Source organism: Mauremys mutica, unplaced genomic scaffold (assembly GCF_020497125.1).
Source record: "Mauremys mutica isolate MM-2020 ecotype Southern unplaced genomic scaffold, ASM2049712v1 Super-Scaffold_100331, whole genome shotgun sequence".
NCBI lineage: Eukaryota > Metazoa > Chordata > Testudines > Geoemydidae > Mauremys > Mauremys mutica.
Genome location: NW_025423316.1, coordinates 592,435 through 598,434, shown reverse-complemented (window position 1 = coordinate 598,434; position 6,000 = coordinate 592,435). Strand labels below are relative to the sequence as shown.

Here is a 6,000-nt window from a genome sequence, read left to right as displayed (position 1 = left end):
TGCTCTATAGCTTTCATCTCCTTTACTGACATTTTTCTGTCTTTCTAGGAAACAGAAGAGACCTCCCTTGACAATCCAAGTAGTTGCTTGTGAAGGAAAAGGCTTCTTTCCAGCAGAGCGTTGGAGAGAATCAAATCCTCAGTCTGGAGTTGATCAAAAGGCTATTGGCATTGGCAAGGAGGTTGCTCCGGCTGCAATTTGCTGTGACAGGAGATCCTGTGTCGTGCGCCCATGCAATTCGCTGGGGATATCTATGCACAGAGCCCCTTCTAGAGGGTTCTCTGCAGGGCTTGCAGGAAATGGAGAATTACTGTCCTTTCAACTTTCATGTTAGTGTTGATGAAAAATGGAACAGTTAGGGGAGAAGTCCCAGAGCGTGGCACCATGGCAGAGCTTGCCAAGAGAGCTGCTGGATAAAGAGCAGATTCAGGATCCAGCATCCAGTGCTGCCTTGCTGAACGTGCCTCCTCTTGTCACCTTTTGGTCAATCTTTTTTGTTAATGGAGAAGCCCAACTCTGGCTAGCTATAGAAATGCTTGCAAAAGAAACAGGTCTTTTTGCTGACAACTGTCAAAAGGAGGCTTTGGATAAACATGGAAACAAGGTCAAGGTCACTGTAACTCATCTTGCATGTGCAGCTGTTGAAGCTACAAAGCAGAGCACTAAGCACAGTATTATCACGGCTGGTCACAGCAGGATCTCTGTGTGGTGGGATCCGCGGGGTACAATCCCAAACTGTGGAACTGCTCTGTCCTCTTCTCTCTCCAGCCTGGGCTGTGTCTTACAATGCTGCACTAGTGACAAGCAGCAAAACCCCCTCCATGTGCTGTGATCACTCAGCCAACAACATGCAGCAATGCGCCCAACTAAGTTGCATGAATGCTATATAAGCCACTCCTCAATTATACATAGAGAGACACCAGCATATCTCCCCAGCCCTCAGCCTTGCACCTCAGAAATGTACCGTCTTACACTGCTCAAGACCTCTTGAAAATTGCAAGCTCATTAATTAATTCACCACTTCCTCAAAAAGAAAGTGAACATGCACCAGCCTTTTTAATCTGAGCAGCTTTCCCAAACACTTTGAACAATTTCACAAGTAAGTATAAAACATTAAAATAAGTTTATTAACTACAGAAAGATAGATTGCAAGTGATTATAAGTGTTAGGCAGAGAGGTCAAAGTTGGTTACATAAATGAAAATCGAATCTCAGTGTGACATTCTATACCTTTGGGGGAGCAGCTGTACCACCCATATTCCTCATTTTCATATAATCGTGATCTTACATATAGAGCATGACTTGTAAGGTATCAGGGGAAAGGATATGATCTGCTGAAAGGCATTTCTCTACCCATCTATGTACACCATTCATGCATATGACGTTATGAGAATTGTGCAGTGTGGTTGTCACTATGCTGTAAGTTGGGGGAATCAGCTATCACCTGCATGAGGCCACAGGAGGGGAATTGCTCAGCCTTGCTTGGAGAGACGCAGTGATGCTCACCTGTCTCTGAAGAGGGCCACAAAGCCAATGGGGAAGAAAGGACATGATAAAAGGAGAGACATTCGCTAAGCTTTATCTCTCTCTTCCACCTCCACCTACAGACACCACCACACCAAGCGACTGAAGAGCTGATCAAAGGGGAGACCCCGGCTGAAAAGCAACCAGCCAGCCTGTGGTGAGAAGCATCTAAGTTTATAAGGGCACTGAAAGGGTTAAGATCAGCTTAGAATGTGTTTTGCTTTTATTTCACAAAAACAGCGAGGAGTCTGGTGGCATTTTAAGGACTAAGAGATTTATTTGGGCATAAGCGTTCGTGGGTCAAAAACCCACTTCTTCAGATGTATGGAGTGAAAATTGCAGATACAGGCATAAATATATATTGGAACATGACATGAAGAGAGTTATCTTACAAGGAAAGAACCACTGTTGAAGGCCAATTCAGTCAGGGTGGATATGGTCCACTGCCAATAATTGATGGGGAGGTGTCAATACCAAGACAGGGAAAATTGCTTTTGTACTGAGCCAGCCACTCCCAGTCCCTATTCAAGCTCAAATTAATGGTGTTAATTTTCCAAATAAATTGTAACTCTGCAATTTCTCTTTGAAGTCTGTTTCTGAAGTTTTTTGAATGGCTACTTTTAAATGTTAATGAATGTGAAAGTGTGAATGTGTTACTGAATGTGTAAATGGATTATTACTTGTGCAAGTCCCATATGGTCTAGTGGTCAGGATTCCCGGTTTTTTACCTAGGTGGCTTGGGTTCAATTCCTAGTGTGGAAACAGTCTAGAGCTTTTGCTCAGAGGGGAGGCAGGAAATGAAAGGAATGAAAAGGGATCCTGCCAGCAGGGGAGTTGGACAGTGTTCAGAGGGGATCCCAGAAGTGGGGATGGGGGGCAGACGTCTGAAGGGAGATCAGGGAAGGATCCCAGCTGTAAGGGAAGTTGACACTCTGGAGAGCCCAGGCCTGGCATGGGGAGTGGGAAGAGTGACTCTGTCCCTCTAAACTCACCACCGGCAGACTAGGCAGGCTTGGAAGAATTATGTGTTTGTTGGTGAATGTCAATTTCTGTGTAAACACACAACCCAATGGCAAAATATTTCCATCGATAATAATCAGAATTGACAGATTGGCAAAGTAAGAAGCATGCTGCTTGAGAACTTATCCTGTTCTAATCCTATAGGGGTCCCTTCTGCCTTAGGCACCACCCTGTGGGCGTTTCATTTCCCTCCCCATTTTCACACAGAGACACAATTTCCTTTGCATGGATCCATGAACAGCAAAACCTCCCTGTGTCTCTGGTCTGAGGCAGGGCATTCGATTCCATTGAAACCTTCTCTCCTGCAATGGCAATGGTCAGACAGAGGGGATGCGTCCACCTTTCCCCCCTCCCCCCTGGCAGTGAGATATTCCCTCTCCTCTTCATGCTGCTGCTGTTATTCCATGAGTCATCAAGGATGGAATAAAAAGCTGAGTTTACTCCAGGGTGAGGAAAGAAAGGAGCCACCAACTCCCTGAAAAATCTCAGTGCCCAGAGAAAACCTGCCCTGCTATTGGACTCACAGAAGTGCTGGCGATATGACGGGAAAAGGGACTGTCTGAATTGTCAAGGCAGGAAATGAATAATCTATAGCAATATCATTAACCACAGACACACTCCAATCATGCTCCAGCCAGTAGGAAAATGGGCAGGAATTCTTGCTGTTCAGCCATGGCCACACGTACAGAGCTGCACAGCAGTGAGTGTGCTGGGGAAGCTGGTCTGAGCAAACAATTGGAAATGGCCTTTCAGTGAGAACAGAACCATAGTGTAGAAAGGCCCCTGTGTTAAGTGGCTGTGGCTGAGATCTAAGGGAGCTGGGCTAGAAAACCATGGGTATCTTTCTGTGGAGGCTTGATTCTTGCCAGCAAGGCAAGGCTGGTGTGTGGTATCTTCATGGTTGTACTTTCAGTGTCAGATCACCCACAGTGCGCCAAGTCTAGACGTATTCAGAGGCTAAGGACAAGTCAACATTTCAAACATTGAGTCTATGTCACTGCAGCTAATTAACGGAGATGCTGTATGCCAGAATTTCTCAAACTTCCTTTCACTACAACCCGCTTCTGCCAAAAAACTTACTACGTGGTCCCTGGGAAGGGAGGTGGAAGAATGCCATATCTTATACTGACATGTGCCAACTTCTCATAAACTCAAGGCTGGATCTGTGGGAAGAACGTCTCCCTACAGAAGAGACTAACACAATAGGAACAGGGATTCTTTGTTCAATCTGCAACTCTGAATAAGACACAATTATTTAGTTCTTAGCTCCAACACCTGGCAATTTGCTGACCAGGCCTATCTTAGCAAGCAAGGCTTTCTGTTTACCCCAGTTTTCTCTTAGCTGATCACGATTTGCTAGGCCTCCGGTCCCTTGACCATACTCTAGACTTTGGGTCTGGAAAAGAGGTGGGACAATCCATAGACCAGGTTGTTATACAAAATGCACATGGATTTTAACCCTTCACATTCAGTAATGGCAAAGTTCTTGGTTCAGGCTTGTAGCAGTGATGGAATAAACTGCAGGTTCAAATCAAGTCTCTGGAGTCCATCCACAGCTGAGATGGGTCATTCAGTCCTTTGTCTAGAGCTTCAGTTTGTAGCAAAGTCCCTCCAGAGGTATGAAGCAGGATTGAAGACAAGATGGAGATGAGGCATCAGCCTTGTATAGTCTCTTGCCAAGTGGTCTTTGCTTTCTTTGTCTCGAGGACACTCTATCCAGCATGTGGCATAGAAAAACTTAGAGTTCTGTACACAGGCAGGTCCCTGCATACCTTGCTGAGTGACAAGGAGTATCTGCCTTCTCTCAATTGGTCGATTGTATAGCTGACCTCAGACTATTGGTGGGGAGGTGGTGACCTCACAGAGAGATGCTGACATCAGGCAGGCAGGTCAGGGGCGAGGGGCCAGGGAAACCTCAGAGACCCCTGTGGCTTTGCTTCAGCAAGTCTCCTTCTCCAGGTCTCTCTTTGAGGACTGAGAGAGTATTCGGGTTCACGTATGTGAGCCCCAGGAGGAACCTTTTTTGAGTTTTCTCCTTCTCTTTTAGTGATTTTACTAGAAAACAGCCGCCCCTGTTTAGAAGGTAAGAGCCTCCTCGAGGGAAGGGGTGTCATGAAGGCATCACAGTTCGGATGCCGGTGAGCAGCAGGCTCAGCTGTCAGAACTTCCCAGAGCGATGAAAGGGGAGGGGCCCATGGCTCTGTAGCAGGAATGCAGGGCAGACGAGTTCACAGCCGCCATTGTGGGATACTGGAGGAGGCCAGTTATGGTGATATAATGAACAGCAGCATCTACTCTGTCACTTTAAGTTTGCTGCAGAAAGCTCTAGACCTCTCATCGAAGTCGTTTTATTTTGTCAGCAAAACAGGGCAGTTTTGTCACCAGACGTGGCATTGCAGTGTGTACACCAGCCACAAGCTGCCGACCAAGGGAGCGTTGTGTGTTTTTCACACACCAGAGCAATATAATTCTGCTGAAACAACTTTGTAGTGCAGACCTGGCCAAAGATTCACTCACACACAACTTGCAAGGAAAACGTCACCTGCACCTCTGCTTTGCAGAATCCAAACACAAGCAAAGCTTGTCAGGCCCTGGTGGCGATGGCAGAGAGTCAGGTGTGGGCAGACACTATAGTGTAACCCCCAACAGGCACCATGGCTTAGTTGGCTAAAGCATCTGTTTTGTAAACAGAAGATCCTGGGTTCAACTCCCAGTGGTTCCTTGTTGACTGGTTGTTGGTTACTGTCAGAAGGCAAGATTCAGAGCTAGATGGTCCTTTGGTCTAGCCCAGTGTGGTTTTCCTTATGGTTTAAATAACACTCACTGGCACTGATAATAGAGTTACTGAAGGTTTGGGAGTTAGGAGCGGGTAGGTCAGTGGTCCAGTCCCCACACAGATGACCCCATCCCTCTGGGACAGGAGCAGGTCTCAGCTCTCACCCAAATGCTCATTGTGGCTGCCAGAATCTGTGAGCAGCTCATTTAGTTTACGGCAAAGGTTGAGTCCTGCTTTGTGCACCGTGTGTGAGAATAAAAATCCTAAACTGCCCTTTGAAATAACGAATGCAGCAGGATGTGTTATTGTCCCTGCCCCAAAGCAGGCAGACCAATGGAGAAATGCCGTCGAGTCCAAGGTAATACTCCACTGTCATTTTACCATTTTTGCTTGCTAAACTCCTTCTTATCTGCCCGGCCCAGGCTGTCCTCTGCCTCAGCTGCTGCTCCCAGCCTGCTCTAGAGTCAAACACGCAGGGCCCCCAGGGGAACAGAGGCTGGGACAGGGCAGCAGCCTGGGCTGGGCTGGGAAGATGCTGGGAGTTCTCGTTCCCTGAGAACTGGCCCGGCTCCCTTCTCAACAGCAAACAAATCAATTCCACGTCCCCTCCCCAGAAAAACCATCCTGGAGCCAAGGGCAGCAGGGGACGATTCCCTCCAGTTCCCACCGAGGCAGGAGAGA

The 6,000-nt window shown here is 47.2% G+C and overlaps 1 non-coding gene across 1 annotated transcript; it reads left to right on the top strand.

Annotated features, from left to right (window-relative positions):
* Window positions 1–5,191: 5,191 nt before the first annotated feature.
* TRNAT-UGU lies at window positions 5,192–5,265 on the top strand. The gene has a single exon. It is a non-coding gene; the product is annotated as a tRNA-Thr (tRNA).
* The last annotated feature ends 735 nt before the right edge of the window (window positions 5,266–6,000 follow it).